The sequence below is a fragment of the Dermacentor andersoni genome, chromosome 7, assembly GCF_023375885.2.
Source record: "Dermacentor andersoni chromosome 7, qqDerAnde1_hic_scaffold, whole genome shotgun sequence".
Taxonomy (NCBI): domain Eukaryota; kingdom Metazoa; phylum Arthropoda; class Arachnida; order Ixodida; family Ixodidae; genus Dermacentor; species Dermacentor andersoni.
In genome coordinates, this window is record NC_092820.1 from 106,397,182 (window position 1) to 106,416,067 (window position 18,886).

Sequence of the window (18,886 nt, forward strand, 5' to 3'; positions counted from 1 at the left end):
TGCGTAATGAAACGGTGCAAAAGCTTGTTTTTGTACACGCACATCTCAACATAATGAAGAATGCTACAGATGAAGTCAGTGATATTGACTCTGAATAAGAGGTAGAACTTCATCGTTTTAACATCTCGACCAATGTTTCCATAGTCGAAGCCACGACAAAATATCCACAGAAGAGACATTTCAGTGTTCTTTGTTCCTTGTTTGAAGTGCCGTAACAATTATAGGAAGCCGCACCGATTCACAGAGAACTGAACGCGTTCGCGGTGATACTTCTGGTCTGCCTTCGATCTGTTAAACCCTGCATTCCTTTGTGAAAAGGCAGAAAGCATTTCACTCCTGTTATTTACATAAGGAGAGTTATGGCTTTTGACATTTGCCAATAAACTACTGCCGTATGCTAAAGAAAATTTGTTCTTTTCCATTTTTTCCAAAATTTCGGGAAAAAAACGTGAAATAAACAGGTTTTTTTCCGATTGCTCAAAATTTCCGGAAATTTTGCATCTCTAGTCAAGACTGATGGCGGAAGTGACGGCAACCTTGATAGCTCCGCGCTCTACGAAGAAACGCCGCAATCGACGCTACTGTTGTGTTGTAACTTGCCGTGAACGTGAAGGACTGAGTAACAACATTCAGTTTTACCCATTTCCATCGCGATCGTATGAAGGGGAAAGGCGAGGCAGGCCGTTCAATGTGTTGTGTAATTTAATTACTTGCATTCCCCACAACACAGCGGCTCGCTTGAGAAAGCGCGATAATGTTGTTCTGCTGTAATTGTGTTGCGTAGCTCTGGCGGAGGACCATGCAACCAAGCAAAAACTTCAGAATGTGCAGCCGCCACTTCGTTGGCAACAGAAAAAACAATGTTTCGAACCATCCTGTGTATGTGCTATCGATATTTTCCATCCGCCTCCGCTTGACTCAACAAGTGGAACGGAGAGATTTGGCAGGTCAGTTTAACCAAACATTTGGGTTTGTTTATGAATTCAAAATCCTGTGCTAGAGCATCGTTGTATCACGAGCTCATTTTTCGTTTCGGTATTTTGTATGTCTTGCACCGATACAACAAGCACGTTTCGCAATGTGCTGAGCCTGCTTGACTGCGTTTTTCAAATGTGAGCAATAAAGTTGCTGTAGGAGCACTGGATGAGTAATTGCGAAGTAACGCATGTGTGTAAAAAAAATGTTGCATTTATTTACGTTTACTTGTGCGCGTATGTTGCTTGAAGCGCCTGCGAAAAGTTCAAAGGTACTGAGCGATGCTGTAGCTCCTCCGAGACAGAAAAATGCGCTGCGCAGGCATCGTAGCAAGCTTACTTTCATTATGTTTGCATACTGTTTGCTACCTTGGAAAACGTTTTCTGTTTGCTGCCCTGAAAAAGGCTATGGAAGGATTTACTCTCTGTAAATAATTGCGAGAAAAAACATTATGCTAAAATTCATAAAAATATGAGATACTCAAGTCTTGTGTTCAGGATATTTTCAATATGAACCAATTTGAATGCTTAGATTTTTATGCTGATACGCCTGTAAACAAACCTGATGCTCTCTGTACTTGCGAGTTGCAGCACGCCAAAATAACACCTAAGGCTTCTTTTATATTGTACACATACTTCACCCTGCTGAGCTTCCTCCCTTTCCGAAGCATGGATAGGCGGAAGAAGCTTTCCAGGTCCTTGATTTTTAGGAAACTGTGCCTCAACACAACCGAAAGAGGAGGGTCCATTGTGGCCTATGCACCTTTGCTTGCGGACAGCTCTTTTTGCACTACTCAGTTTGTGCCAAGGCTGCGATGAGGGCGCTCGTGACAGGTTTTTCCGCAGCGCCGCCTGGGCAGAGTCTGAGGTCTATGCTCTCTCTCTCGTTGGTTGTGGCACTAGCACTGTATATTGAACAGCAGCACACGTGCTATGTCTTGTTGCTTGTGGAGATGGCGTTGTAGGTTGAACGCCAGCGCGCATGCTCTCTCGTTTCTCGTAGTGACAGCGCTGTATCTTGAATGGCAGCGCGCATGCTCTGTCTCGATCATCATGGCGTTAGCGCTGTAGAACGGCAGCGCGCTTGCTTGCTCCCTCTCATTGGTCGTGGCGTAAGCGCTGTGTCTTGAACAGCAGCGCACACGGGCTCTCTGGTTGGTCGTGGCGATAGCACTGTATGTTGAATGGCAGCGTGCGTGCTCTCTTTGCTTGTGGCACTAGCGCTATATGGTGAACGGCAGCACCCGTGCACTGTGTGGTTGGTCGTGGCGCTAGCGCTATATTATTTTATTTATTTACAAATACTGCTATCTCATTTAGAGACATAGCAGAGGTGGGTTACATAACTTATGAACACAACATGTCAACCAACATGGTTAGGCAGTTCTTTCTGAAATTGATTAGTCGACAATGAAGGCAGAGAACCATCTAAGTTATTCCATAATTCAACAGTGTGTGGAAAAAAAGAAAACTTGTAGCAATTGTAAGGAAGAAGAAGTGCGCCGTGCAGAGCGCCGCAGCCGGATCGCCAATGCTACTGAAGTGGGGCTCGGGCTAGACGCTGTTCCTGGTGTGACTGGCTAAGTATACGCTGTTGCGTCTTGTCCGCGTCCATCGTGCCGTCCACAGCCGTGTCGTAGTTCTTTGCCATAATTGGTGGAGGTTTGCTGGGTCTCCTGTCATCCTGGAATTGCGCAGCCGGACTCTCCCTGCCATCATGACCACCGCAAGCGCCACGAGCTTACCACCACCTGCTCCCCAGTCCTCCGTATGCCCCGGCACACTCCGTCAGCGGGACCCTCCCATCTTCAGCGGCTCCGCCTCCGATGCCTAGCCCTGTTTTTACCCCCACACCGCCACGACCTCCAGCCCATCGAGTATTTAATCCCTGGCGCACACCGGACAATCGGCCCATCTGCTATTCGTGCGGTTTTCCCGGACACGTTGCACGCCTGTGCCGCCGCCGTCCACTTCATCCACGTGAGGACCCCCGCACAGCCGCGTACGACCATCCTTTGTCTTACGCTCCAGACCGCGATTTACCCCTTCCCCGCCCAAGCGTTCGCCCAGTTTCCGACCGCCGTTCTCCTTCTCCTCGTCGTCGCTCGCTCTCCCCGATGCGTCGACGTGCCTCTACCGCTGACACGGAAAACTAAGTGGCGCAGTTCCCGAGGCAAGAACTGCGTCATCGTCACAACGCTCAAGCCCTCTTCTTTCGCCGCCCAACGTTATTGATGTTGCTGTTGAAGTGTCTCCGTTCCTGCCCTCATTGACGCAGGTGCCGCCATATCTGTAATTGCCGAAAAACTATGCCGCTCAATACGAAAAGTCACGACACCTTTCTTCGGTCCTTTACTCCGCACAGCCACAGCACAGCACGTCCAGCCGGTGGTTGCGTGCACCGCCAGACTTGAAATTCAAGGAGTGGTCTACACAGTCGAGTTCGTCGTTCATCCCCACTGTTCCCACGATATTATTTTAGGTTGGGACTTTCTCTCCCGTCACCAAGCTGTTATTGACTGTTCCCGTGCAGAAGTCGCCTTCTCTTCGCTTGGCAATGCCATATCTGATGACGTTTCGCTTTCCTGCACCAAGTTGTCCCTCACTGACGACATCCATATACCTCCGCACGCATGCGTTCTGCCACCTGTATCCTGTTCCGTTGCCTCCGACTCTACCGTACCCTTCATGCCTTCGACTGCTTTCGTTCACCGCCACCTCTCACCACTCCCAACTGCGCTGCTTAGCCTTCAAGCTGGTGCTACTCACCTTCCTATACACAACCACTTCCCATTCTCGATTGCATTGCTTCGCGGTGAATCTCTCGGCACTGTGGAGCCTTACGACACCATTACCACGTCGGAACTTCCTGTTGGATCGTCAGAGGTCAACACCCTCTACTGTAGTCCCGCACCTGCCGCATCGCCTGAAGACGTTTTCAGCCACGTCATCGACAACGGCTTAAGCCCCACGCAACGCCATGACCTTCTCCGTCTCCTAGAGAAATTTCGCCCTGCTTTTGACAGTCATAGCACTTCTCTGGGCCGAACGACGACTGTATGTCACCGTATTGACACCGGTTCTCACTCACCGCTACGGCAGCGACCCTACCGCGTCTCGTCGACAGAACGACGCGTCATTGATGAGCAAATAGGTGACATGCTAAAGCATGGTGTTATTGAACCGTCCGACAGCCCATGGGCATCGCCAGTTGTTTTAGTTAAAAAGAAGGATGGCTCGATCCGCTTTTGCGTGGATTACCGCTGCCTAAACAAAATAACCCGAAAGGATGTTTATCCATTACTGCGGATCGACGACGCCCTCGACAGCTTACAAGGTGCAGAGTTCTTTTCCTCCCTCGATCTACGCTCTGGTTATTGGCAGGTGCCTATGGCTGCAGAAGATAAGCCTAAAACTGCTTTCATCACACCAGATGGCTTATACGAATTTCGTGTAATGCCATTCGGACTTTGCAACGCGCCCGCGACTTTTGAGCGGATGATGGACACTATTCTTCGAGGCCTCAAATGGAACACGTGCTTGTGTTACTTGGATGATGTAGTAGTGTTCGCACCAGATTTTCCTACTCACCTTCATCGCTTGGAGCAGGTTTTACGCTGTCTCAGTGACGCTGGCCTCCAACTAAATCTGAAAAAAATGTCACTTTGGGGGCACGCAAGCTGACAATTCTCGGGACATGTCGTGTCGAAGGACGGCATTCTCCCTGATGCCGCTAAGCTCCATGCTGTTAAAGAATTCCAGAGGCCAACGTCTCTAATAGACTTGCGCAGTTTCATTGGTCTCTGCTCGTACTTCCGCCGCTTTATTCGAAATTTTGCTTCGATTATGGCACCTCTGACAGAGCTTCTTCGGGGAGACCCCAATCTTTCCGCGTGGTCCCCGACTTGCGATGATGCCTTCGCAACGCTACGTCGCCTGCTCACAACACCACCGATACTGCGCCATTTCGATCCAACTGCTCCCACGGAAATCTATACGGATGCTAGCGGTGTTAGTCTTGGCGCTGTGCTCGCCCAGCGAAAGCCCGGCTGCCAAGAATATGTTGTTGCTTACGCGAGCCGCACTCTGACGAAAGCTGAAGCGAACTATTCGGTCACGGAAAAAGAATATCTCGCGATCATCTGGGCATCACAAAATTTCGCCCATACCTGCACGGCCGGTCCTTCGATGTCGTTACCGATCACCACGCACTTTGCTGGTTGTCGTCTCTCAAGGATCCCTGCGGCCGCCTAGCCCGGTGGGCACTGAGCCTCCAAGAGTACGATATCCGGGTTGTCTACCACTCAGGCAAGAAGCACGCCGATGCCGATGCTCTTTCGCGCTCGCCTGTCCACGCCGACATTGTCAGTGTGTCCGTCCTAGATGACCCACTTCCATTCACTTCTGTTGACATGGCTTTGGAGCAGCGCAAGGACTCCTGGATTTCATCTTTGATAGATTACATCTCCAATTCACCTACACGCCCACCATCCCGAGCGTTACGTCGACAAGCTTCGCACTTCGCCATCCGCGACGGAATTGTCTATCGCCGTAACTACAGTTCCGACGGCCGCAAATGGCTGCTTGTAATACCCCGGCAGCTCCGAACTGATGTATGCGCCACTTTCCACGCCGACCCTCAGTGCGCACACGCTGGTCTCTTCAAGACCTACACCAGACTACGTCATCGGTTTTATTGGCGTGGTATGTACACATTTGTGCAAAAGTACATTCGCTCTTGCACAGAATGTCAACGCCGGAAGCCTGATCCTTGCCGCTCTTCTGGACCAATGCAACCTTTGCCGTGCCCTTCGCGACCCTTTGACCGGGTTGGGATAGACCTCTACGGGCCTCTGCCATAGACAGCTGCTGGCAATCGCTGGGTCATTGTAGCTGTAGACCATCTCACGAGGTATGCAGAAACGGCCGCTCTGCCAGCCGTGACGGCTCGTGACGTTGCCTCCTTCCTCCTTCAACGCTTCGTTCGACGTCACGGCGCTCCCCGCGAACTCCTGAGCGACCGTGGCCGCGTCTTTCTCGCCAATGTCATTCAAGAACTTCTCGCTGAATGCCGCATTATTCATCGCTGTACCACTGCATATCACCCGCAAACAAACGGATTGACAGAACGCTTTAACCGAACTCTTGGCGACATGCTTTCGATGTATGTCGCCTCCAACCACACCAACTGGGACCTCATCCTTCCCTATGTCACGTACGCCTACAATACGGCACCCCAGTCAACAACGGGCTTTTCTCCCTTCTTTCTTTTATACGGCCGCGAACCATCATTTCCCATTGACACTATTCTTCTTTACCGTCCCGACTTATCAGAGGGTACACCTGTTTCCGAAGCCGCCCGGTATGCAGAAGATTGTCGGCAACTAGCTCGCTCCCTTACAACGCAAGAACAAGCCCTACAGAAATTTCGTCATGACGACGGGCGCCCCCACCACCAGTTTTCGCCTGACGTTCTCGTTTGGTTGTGGGTGCCTCCTACTTCGACACCAGGTGTCTCCTCCAAGTTTGTATCCCGATACCATGGGCCCTACCGGGTTCTACAGCAAACTTCTCCGGTGAACTGCGTCATCGAACCTCTGACTCCCCCTACGGACCTGCGTCGCCGAGGCCGCGAAACTGTGCACGTAGATCGGCTCAAGCCGTATCACGAGCCCTTCGTCCTCACGACGCCTTAGGCCTCCTGTGCGGCTCCGTCTTCAGCGAGGGGGGAAGTTGTAAGGAAGAAGAAGTGCGCCGTGCAGAGCACCGCAGCCGGATCGCCAATGCTACTGAAGTGGGGCTCGGGCTAGATGCTGTTCCTGGTGTGACTGGCTAAGCCTACGCTGTTGCGTCTTCTTGTCCGCGTCCATCGTGTCGTCCACAGCCGTGTCGTAGTTCTTTGCCATACAATCTATTTTTGGAACGAAGGGATCTATGTTTAATGGGTGAGTACGTCGGGTTACTCGCGCAGTAGGTGTGGTTAGGGAGATAGCCGCTTCAATGTTAGTCAATCCGTGTACGATTTTGTGCAGCAGGATTAAGCGGTCACATGTGCGACGAAACGACAACGGGTCCACTGATAAAGCGTGTGTGTGGGATGACGGTGAAAACATACGGTCGTAACGGCCATAAATAAATCTAACAGCTCTTTTCTGAATGGATTCTAATTTGGAAATATCCTTTGTGCGATAAGTCGACCACACTACAGAAGCATATTCTAAAACAGATCTAATTAGTGATTTATAGGCCGTAAGCTTGCACTCTTTAGTGCCGTGTTTTAAAGTTCGTTTTAGGCACCCTAGTTTTCGCATCACTTTAGAGCAGACTATATTGATGTGATTATGCCAACTAAGGTTAGTTGTGATAGTAAGTCCAAGGTATTTGAACTGGTTAACTTCGTTAATACTGTATCCTTGTGTGCTGTACGTAAATTTTAGGGGCTGTTTCTTATTAGTAAAAGACATTGCCACAGTCTTGCTGAAGTTAATGCTCATCTGCCATGTGTTACTCCAGTCTGAAAAGGATGAAAATACGTTATTAAGCACTTCTTGATCACGAAGAGTACGAATGTCGGAATAGATCACGCAATCATCTGCGTAAAGACATATTTTCACTTGTGTGTTTCTGGCTACTTCAATAATGTCGTTAACATATATGATGAATAGGAGTGGCCTGAGAACAGCCCTGCGGCACCCCTGACATGACCTGAGCTATAGAAGGGGTTCTGTAATTAAAGGTGACGGATTGGAATCGCAGGTGCAGGTAATCGGATATCCAGTCAATTAGTTTATAACCAAGAAAGATTGCAGCAATTTCTAGAAGCAATTTTTGATGGCTTACCGTGTCAAATGCTTTTGAGTAGTCGATAAAGACGGCATCAAGCTGATGTGGCTATGTCATGTGTGAATTCTAATAACTGCATTGTTGTAGAAAATCCTGCTCGAAAATCATGCTGCTGTGGAGACAAAGTTATTTGCCGATAAATATTGAATGATGTGCTTATGGATGATGTGCTCGAGAAGTTTGCAACACGTGGGCAGCAACGATATAGGCCTGTAGTTAGTGATTAGCTGTTTGCTGCCAGATTTGAAGACAGAAATAATGTTAGCTTGTTTCCAAACACGAGGAACTACTGTCGACATCTCAAGAGATTTGTTAAATATAACTGTCAAGTACCGGGCATTCCATTCAGAGTATCGCTGTAAAAATTTGTTTGGCACTCCGTCAGCTTCAGATGGGTTTTCTTTCAAGAATGTTGATAACGTGCTGTCGAAATAAAAGTGTCTGGCTTCGTGCATTTTGGTTTTTAATTCGGACTGAAGCAGGTGCAGTTTTGAGCATTGGTTGCTCCGACTCACATTTTTACGTTTGCGGAGCCTCTTGATGCGCCTGATAAGATGAATAATGTCCCTATTATACCAAGGGTGCCTCGGGTTGCGTTTCACACACTTTTTGCGAACAAACAGCGAGATGCATTTCTCAACAATGTTGCAAAACATATCAAACAACTCGTCCACACTGCAAATGCTGCTACACTGAAAAAAAACCGTCATAGGAGGATGCTAGAATATCAACAATGGAAATGTCATCAGCATGAGAAAAATCATTAACAATCCGAAAATCAGGTCTGTTGCGCTCACAAGTGACATCAACCTTCAGCAGAACTCCCTTGTTATCGGACAGGCCTTCTATGATTTGGCAGTCATATCCATTTTGTAGCAAGCGCGCTGCCGTTCTACAGCGCTAACGCCATGATGATCGAGACAGAGCATGCGCGCTGCCATTCGCTGCCAGCATATCCGCCAATCATCTCCAAAGGATGGCTGTGCCATCATGTTCTATTAAGCAAAGGAAAGTACTCTATCGGAACTGTACTAATATTGGTAGCTCCCGCTCTTGTGGACATTATAATTGTCTTTTATGCTTTCACCCCGTTGCACACTTCAATTTTGCATTTTGATGCTGGGGTAAGGGGAGAAACGAAAATAGATATTACGTGCCCTGGTTTCTGTTTGTGCACAGCGGTGAGCGTACTCCAAATAATCGAATCACTGATTGCGTTCAAAAAGCAGCACGACTGGCCGCTCTATTTAAAATATTTCTTGTTAATGTTCAGAATATTGCGTGCCGCGGGAAATGGCGGCCATGTGCCATTGATATTGGCATATCATTCCTATTATCGCCGCAATGAAAAACAAGAGTTATTCACTCAAGGGCCAGAATTTATTTTGTGAACACTACATTACATTCATTCTGACTTGCCTTAAAATAACGTAAACCAAGCCTTGTGTTATTTTTTTATTAGTTATGTACTGGCCTTAGGAGACATGAGGACCACTGCGATTTATGAGAACTATACTCGTGCAGCTTTTCTCGAAGCGCTTGAATCTATTTTTATTGCAGAACTTCTTAAGTTCTTCTTCGCAGCCTTTGTATTCACTCGTTGTTTCGTATTGAGCCCTTAGTTTTTCTTCCCACACGTGGATTTCATACTCCTTTTGATCTGTGGAAAAAATAAAAAAAGAAAGGTCAAACAACTGTCGACACGAAAGAATACGAAGTCGACGTACATGGAGGTTGAAATAAAACGGTGATTAAATCTTTGTTGTGTGTCTCTATTTTTCTCTTGCTATCTCTTTTGAATGTTCAGTATTTACTTATACCGAATTCTGATGGAAGCGTAGCTTCCGCGCAACGAGTGCTGGCAGCCACGCGTCCGTGTTCTTCACTCTGCTTCTCCAGGACATTCAAATGCTGCTCGACGTCCTGCTGCTCCTGGTGGCCACAATACGAATCATGCATTTCCACGAGACGGGTCCCGCGAACATCTGCCGCCTTGGCATGGCTGGCGCGTACTTTGACAAGACGAGGGTCCCATGCGTCGGCGCCCTCACTAGTTCATTCAGTGCGCGCAGCCTCGGCGTGCTTGCGTTTCCGCTCTTCAGCTTCGAGTGCTGACGCAGGGTCCCGGCGGCATGTTACCGGAGGGCAGCTGGGATCCAGATCAGCTGCCCTCCGTCTCGATACCTAGTATCCCTGTATGTGCTCACAAAGAAAAGTTATACGGTAAAGCCACTCATCGTGCATGCAGGAGCAGAAAGAACAGCGTCTATAGGCTTCATTCGTCATGCTGTGTTATTACGAACCGTGCTTTGCCTACTTTAGGCACGTTGAGTCTGTCTGTCTGTCTGTCTGTCTGTCTGTCTGTCTGTCTGTCTGTCTGTCTGTCTGTCTGTCTGTCTGTCTGTCTGTCTGTCTGTCTGTCTGTCTGTCTGTCTGTCTGTCTGTCTGTCTGTCCGTCTGTCCGTCCGTCCGTCCGTCCGTCCGTCCGTCCGTCCGTCCGTCCGTCCGTCCGTCTGTCTGTCTGTCTGTCTGTCTGTCTGTCTGTCTGTCTGTCTGTCTGTCTGTCTGTCTCTGTCTGTCTGTCGGTCTGTCTGTCTGTAGGTCTGTCTGTCTGTCTGTAATGATGCACCAGTAGTCTTTTTGTTGCGATATCAATTACGTGGACACTCCAGGCGCATTTCTACCGTCGCCGTTGCTGTTGGCGTCACCGTGAGGTTCCGTACAACATCAAAGGCAATAATATCGTCGCCATATGGGCGAGTGAAAGTATGCTACACGTGCGAGTGTAAGCGTGTGAGGGTGAGGCGGCGACCACGACTCAATTTCGTGCATTCAAGCGAGGACAGGGGGAGGAAGCGCGCTGTCTTCTGTCACACGCAAAGCTCCGGGGTTAGGGTTGGAAGGGGGGCGCATTCTACTTCGGGAAAGGAAAAGGAGTGCGTGCGGCCGCGCGCGGGCGCCCATGCCGCTGTATCGTGAAAGCCATGTGTGACGGGGATAAAGTCCGCCGCGCGCTGTTTTCGCAGCTTAGTTCGCGTTAAGAGGAAGCATTAGCTCTGGCCCAACTCCAACGTGGCCTATTCAAATACATGTAAAACGCAAGAACGTTTTTCTGAGATAACTTCTGGACCGATTTTAATGAAATTTGTTGCACTTGAGAGAGAAAGTTAAATTCTAGTGACTGCTGGAAGCGGAATTTCCATTTAGGGCTTGCGTTTTGTTAAAAAAGTTTTCAAATATTCGACAGTTTGAAAAAACATAGAAGCACGAAGTTTACATATTCATAGCTCTGCATCAAGAACAGATATCGCGGTTCTGTAAGCGGTATCCATTAGATCATTCAACGTGGACAAATTCGATACGTCACTTTACATTTTACGTGAATTTGTTACGTTGCTTACAAGGGTTCTGCAAAAGCTGTATTTCCATACCACTAAATTTTTTGATATTCATGTGTAACAAATCAATTTTGTCCGCTTTAGATGCACTATTAGATGCAATTCACATAATTATGTTATAATTTTTCGTTGTTGAGTGACAGAGGTTTAAACTTGATAGTCTCATTTTTCAAAAATTTTGATTTTTCAGAATCTTTTATAAAAAAATTGCAATCCAGCTCAAAAATTCGGAACAGACAGTCACTAGATTTTAAATTTTCCTTTTAAATGCAGCAAACCTCGTAAAATTTGGTGCAGTGGTTGCCGAGAAAGACGAATTCTCCTTTTAACGTGTATTTAGATGGGAGCACCCGAGCTAAAGCTTCCTCTTAATGCAATATGCAGCATGAAAGTCATTTCGCTCGCTGCTGCTGCCGCGATCCTTACCCTAGCGTTTTGATAGCGCATTCACGCGGTAATCAAGCCAGATATGTTCATGTCCGGTTGTGCGCGTGTTCGACCATGCTTGTCATTCAGTTAGTATGGCTATATTTACAAGTTTACATGGCCGGTAAAACTACTATGCTTACTTCATATAACTAGCAGTCCACTAATGAAGTATAACAATCAATGCTTTGCCTGTCAGACGAAACTGTGACTTTTTCTATTTAAATCACAATTAACTGAATTTAATCATGTTATTAATTCACTGCATGGCAGGGCATGATATTCATGACATCAGTGGCATGCATGTCATGATCCAATCTCAGACGGCCATCTCGACGCCATTGTGGTATTTTATATAAAAGCACAATGCTAGGCTATGTCTGATATGCATGCATGACATCTACAACAAAAAATGACAAGAATTATTATAATTCATGACATGCTACAAAGTGCATGCAGGACATAATGTTATGACACGAATTCCATGACGTGTATGATATGACATGAAAGAGATGATATGCATGAATGACGAGAGTAATCGCCTGAAGAACCGAATAACAGCAGCAATCATCTGCGAGTACGGCCGGCTGGAGCAGCGCAAGGGCTTTCTCATGCACCTTCAGCGTATGGCGGGATCACTTTTTACCGCAAGTGCCCAAACACCCTCTGCAAAGCAAACGGGCCCACTGCGAATAGCGAGCGAGCAGAATTTCGAAAAACACAATAAGACCCCAACCATCTGTAATATAAGTTTGATATGCAAGCTGTTTAGCTCGTCAAAATGAATTTGTCTATTTGGTTGCGTCATTTATGTACTCTACTTCCCCTACGCTGTCTGCAGCACGCATGAGACGTTTCTCCTACCCACATTCGGCTGGGACCCTGATACAGCGTGCCCCCAAAGTCCGTTTAATCTCAGGCCCATATCGCTTACATCCTGTATAGGTAAGGTGGCCGAACACGTCATTAACACCCGCATTTCTAAACACATTGAAGAACGCACTCTATTTCCATACAACATGATTGGCTTCCGACCGGCACTCTCAACCCAGGACACCATGAAGTTGATCAAACAACAGATTATCGACGTCCAGGTGAGAGATGTCAGGGCATCCTGGGACTTGACCTGGAGAAAGCCTTTGACAATCTCTCGCACATGCATATTCTCAAATCCATCCCTAGTTTTGGCTTTGGGCATAGACTCAATGCATTCATCGGCTCCTTCCTCAAAAGCAGAAGCAGAAGATAGGACATCTCAAACCAGAACCACTCGTTCTTGACTCCAAAGGCATGCCTGAGGGTTCGGTGGTCTCACCAATTTTATTCAACATTGCTCTGTGGGCTTTCCAAGAGGCTCGCGCAAGTCGAGGGCATACATCATACGCTTTACGCCGACGACATCACCATCTGGTGTGCGGGCGGCAGCGAGGTTAGAGTCACTCCAACAGGCTATGGACTACACGGAGGCTTTCCTAAGTGGAACCGGACTGCGACTCTCTCCAAGCAAGTCAGAACTTTTGTTGTACAGACCCAAGAGAAAGGGTGTCAAACCTGAGGGCTCGGTCCACCTCTCGTACATCAATATAAAGCTTCGCACTAGCTCTGGTCATCTCATCCCACAGACAGAGATCATCATAGTTCTTGACCTGCTTATAGAGGCTAATGACACTATTGGGCAGACCATGAGCAAGATCACAGCTAAAACTGAAGTCATTGTTCGGCTTATTATTAGAGTCTCTAAGTCTCGAGGTGGCCTTAGGTAGGACAATTTACTAAGGTGCGCTTATTTAATGAGCCACATTGCCTACGTTTCTGCCATGCACCGCTGGCAGAGTCATGAAAAGATTAAGCTCAATCTCCTGATCCGCAAGAGCATCAAGAAAGTGCTAGGGGCCCCTTCGTGTACTAGCATGGACCGATTCATGCAACTGGGCCTTCACAACACGTTGGAAGAAATAAACGAGGCCCAGCATACGGCTCAGATAGCCAGGCTATCCTCCTCGGCGGTGGGCAGGAGCATCCTGGCCGTCGTAGTGAGTAGTCCAGCTCTAGAAGAGGAACCCAAACATAATCTCACTGAGCAACAAAGGCTTACATCACAGTCTCTCCTTTTCCTCAACGTGCACCCGCAGCACAATGCGGGGAGGCGGAAGACCTGGGTGAAGCCCTGCTCAAAGACGCTTGTGCAAACCCCGAGTCTGCATGCTGCATAGACGTGGCACAGTACGGTCAATCGGCGAACTTCTAGGCCGTCACGGTTGATCACACAGGTTCTGTTCTCCACTTCGCTTCTATCAGGAACGCCACTCCCGCTAAGGCTGAGCAGGTAGCTATCTTTCTCGCTCTCCTTGACGATTCTAAGCAACAGACCTGCAAAGACTCACGAGCTGCGGTAAGGGCCTTTGCGCCCGGATCGGTATCAGCTGAAGCAACTCGCATTTTAGGTCATAGGGATATTTCTCCTCACACAATCACATAGTTTCCGGCTCATATCGGATCACATCTGGCCTCCATGGCCAACCTGAAGGAGATCGCCCACGCCGGAGTGCGCGAACTAACTCACCGCGCTGGGCAGCTTGGAAGATCTTCGGACTCGGAAGATCTAGCTGTCTTTAGGGACGTTCTCCTGACTTTTAATCAGATCATCAAACATTATTAGTTGGGCAGGAGTGTCTTCCCCCTTCCTCATGAGGAGCTGTCTAGAGCACAGAGATCTACCCTCGGCATGCTTCATACCACGTCATACCCTAGTCTTTATTCCCATAGCCAGTTCATCGAAGGCCTTGAACAAACGCGCCTAGATTGTGTCGCCGCTTCTACGTTAGATTACATGCTCTGGCAGTGCCCCTCATTACAGGGTCCTCCACGCACGGCCAAAGAGGAATGGAGTTCCATGCTCAGGATCTCAGACCTTCTACATCTATTTAGGGCGGTCCAGAGGGCCCGCGACGCGGCGGTGAGGCTCCGCCTACCCGTCCCCGCGAGGGAGCAGCCCGCTGCTCTACTGCCTTGAGCGTTAGCGTACCTAGGTACCTAAATAAAGGTCTCTGTCTTTCTGTCGTTCTCTGCGTGGTCCTCAAATACTTTTTAAGAGTCTTCATTAACCTCGAAATTTGTTGGCCATATGATCGTACCGTTAGAGTGCAATCATTATGCACTTTTGTTAAAACCTTTAGCGGTAAGCTGTTTGATTCATTCGGAAATTGACGCAGAAGCTCCTGTGGGAGTTGTCTAAGTATGCGTAGGCACTGTGCCACTTGCTCCTGTCCACACAGCATGGTACCACTATCAATGTTATCAAACTTAACCCGATAAGCATAAAACATTATGAATCCTCATCGGTCTTTATCAACCTGGATGTCCAACGATGTTGTTGCAGAATCACCACACTTACTGAGAGGGGTATACAGTGCTTCACTGATGGTTTGGATGCTTATTTTAAGCTTATTCTTTACTAAAACGTGTGTTGTTTTGTGAGTTCTATGGAGGACTTCAATGAATGTATGCACTGTTCGCTTCACTTTGCCGAGTGCTTTAGCTTCTGTCTTAAGTGGATTTGAGACGTTTCATTCTTGCTTGTTTAAAGGGATAGGGGTCATTACATTTGCTTTACGTAACGGACGGACAATATCCTCTTTTGGTATTCAAAGAAAGACTTACGAAGTTAATACCTTCGTGATGTGTGCCAATTTCATTCTTCTGTAATTTCCTTCCTCGTGACTAAGGAGCCTAGATAAACGTGGTCTTGCACAGATATAAGAGGCTGAGTGCCAATCACGCATTCTCATTCACTTGCCAAGTTAATGAACGTTACCTTTGTTTTCTCCATTGTAACTACCAGACTTGTTCTTGCACCTCAGTCATTTCCTCCTAATGATCTATATTATTATGTGATCTGCGAACTCGCTGAAATTTTCAACGTTCATCCTATAGTCCTTCTTCTAGTACTCCTCTGCCTGGTAACTTGAATACTCCTCAACATAGCATTTTAGAGATTCCGTCTCCTTGACTGGTTACCTTTTCATCGATATTTTCGCCTTTCCTGTGTAGAATTAGGGTAACTGCGAAATCAATAGCAGTAAATCTTTTCTAGGATATTCAAGTATGCCCTTTGTTGTCTTTCACTATGCAATGAATCTGTGACTGCATGCATGAATGCTGAATCAAGCGCTTTTCATTAACTAATGAAAGCCATATAGAAAGATTGTTGGTAGTCCGCAGCTTTCTAAATTGCCGCATTGATAACACGCATGTGATGCATTCTCGTATACGCGAGCACTTCCTTACGAGAAAACCTCCCGAAAAAAAAAGAAAAATAGTTTGAATACTGAAATGGGAAACTCGGCGCGGATGTGAACTTGTTTAGGAGAATTACTGTTTTTTAGTAAATATGTCCGTGCTTATGTAGCCGCTGTGCATACCGCAAGCATAGCAGTACATGCTTGCTTTTCTCATCCTTGTCAGTGTTGCACCTATTTTTACTAGCGCATATTGAACCTTTTGCAGTCAGTGTTACCACTGCAATACTACGCCAGCCCTGAGTCGCATAAAACTGACAGCACACCTGACCATACACATCTACTGCCTGCGGCCAGGAAGGGCATTAGGGTCTCATGGACGCGACTTGAAGGACAAAGTCTGGGGCTGAGTGGGATTCCAGCTTTAAACAGGAAGGAGTTAATAAACCAATGGTCGTTTATTGCATACCGAGAGTGAATGGTGAGCGAAAGATACAGCGGCCGTCTTGTAGAATACCCATTGGCGCCGCCATATTTGTTCACGTGACAGCGGCCACGATTGAGCGCGTTCTGATCGGCGTTTGTTCACTTGTTTACAATAGCCACTAGAGCATCAGCCAATGTTCAAACAGCCGTTATTTAGGTCACCACCGTGAGCAGTGAGTATGTCCATCTAGCGGCCTGTCCATCTAGCGGCCTAATCTAGCGGCCTAATGTTTGCTTTTATTCTTGATATTCTAGTCTTTGCAGAGCTAAATTTGTAGGGATGTTACAGCCGTGCGCCTGTTGTACTCGTTAACTGTTTGTGCAACAACTTTGTTCAGGAATACGCGTGTTTACGCGCGCAGGAAAGGCTTGTTTGCGACCTCCTCGGTGCACGGTGCTCGGTTTCGACAGCGTAATTCTTGTCGCCAGCAGTAATCAGAAAATAATTGCTTTTCTGATAATCTAAAATGCAACTTAAAATGTACTGACGTACATCCGTGAGAAAAAGTATACAGACCACAATGTCGCCGAAAAAACAGAATTTTTTTCGTAATTAACACGAATAAACGGAAACTGACGAGTGCACTAGAAAATTCTTAATGCCAAGTTTGGACTGCAGTATTGAAGTTTAAGTTGCATTCACGGACAGAGAAGGAAATAAGTTTTTTTGCGCAATCCCTCACTACCTCCCAGTTCTCGCCGATAAGCCTAACAAGACGGAGAGGCCCGTGGTATCGGCGAAGGAGTTTTGTTGTGTTTTCCCGAGCTCTGAAGGGAGTCGACAAGTACACCGATTCGCCCGCATGGTAGACTGGAATACGTCGTTTAGCGTCGTAACTACGTTTGTTCTTTAGTTGCTGACGCATCTCCCGTTGGGTCACTAGTTCGCGAACACGCTGCAGCCGGCGGGTCACTTTCCTGGCGTCCAGTCGAAACCGTGTTCCGCGCCCAGCGCTACTTCTATAGGAAGTGCGGGCGCATGTCCGTGAAGAAGATAGAACGGGGCGAACCGGGTGGCCTCGTGGGTAGAAGTATCGCATGCAGAGAGCTCATACGGAAGAAATTCGTCCCAGTCGCGATGGTGCGAAGAAACGTACATTCTGAGCGTATCGGCCAACATGCAGTTAAAGCGCTCGCACAGGCCGTTGGCTTGAGGGTGGTACGCTGTAGTTGTGGCATATTCGCGACCTACAAGTTGGAAAACTTCTTCAGTCATGTTGGCGACATAATAGTGTGCTCGATCAGTTATCACTTTTTCTGGTGCCCCATGGAATAAGACAATTTGCTCGATGAAGGCTTTAGCAGCTTCTGCAGTGGTGGCCGCTGTATACGCGACAGCCCCGACCCATATCGCGTGATAGTCAGTAACCACGAGAATGTAGCGGTTTCCTGCTTTGCTTTTAGTGAAAGGACCAAGAACATCCGTGCCCACTTGTTGGAAAGGTCGACCTGCACGTGGGATCGGCTGGAGAAAACCGGTCGGCTTTCCGGGTGGTAGCTTTCGAGTTTCACAGTCAGGGTAGGTGAGGACATACTAGCTGACGTGGCAAACATTTTTGCCAGAAGTAGCGGCTGCGAATTTTCTACCATGTGAGCTCGGCACCAAGGTGGCCCGCCGTGATGTCGTCACGGCAGTGCCTTACAATCTCTGATCTCAAACACTTGCGACAGCGAGTGCTGCGCGACCTTGAAATCTTTTCGCTCTTCTGTGCAACACGCCGTCGATCAACCGAAAGCTCCGTCCCGTTGTTTTCGTTTTCCTGACAACGGGCGCACTCGGCTGCTCTTGTTTCTGTAGCATTTCTTTCATCCATGAATCCTTCCTCTGCTTTTCCCCAGTGTCCACATGATCCAGCATGAGCAACGATAAGGGGCTTTCTTCGCTTGCAGGTGCGGGATCATGAGCAAGGCGGGAAAGCGTGTCCGCATTTCCATTCTTGAGGCCAGGGCCATGTCGCAACGTTATGTCGAACTCCTGAAGCAAAAGAGACCATCTCATAGGGCGACCATTCGGATTCCCCACTTTCATTTGCCAGGCGCGGCTAGCTTGGTCGGTCATGACTGTGAAGTTCGACCCAAAAATGTACGGACGAAACTACCCGCACGCGTAGACGATAGCGAGGCATTCTTTCGCAGTTCTCCTGTAGTTAATCTCAGCCTTATTAAGGTGTCGGCTAGCATACGCTAGCATCAGCAAACTAAGTGTTGTTGCCTACAGCTTGAAATTTAGTATAGCCAATAGATTCTAAAGCTTCCTTTAAAACGCTTGTGCTCATTGCTTGCAATGTCTTGAACTTATGGATAAGGCATAATTGTCTGTATTTGCTGTCTCGTTCAAAACAGAAATTTAGCTAAGGTGTAGGCTTTAAGTTCACCAGAGTTATGACCTGGTTGGTTGAAATGCTCGGAGACGGCTTTGGCAACCTTTTTTACTGTGTCCGCGCGATGTCAGTTTAATCTGACGTTCATTGATTGTGCCGTTTCGCCGATATAGTTTCCTACAGAAGGAGCATTCAAACAT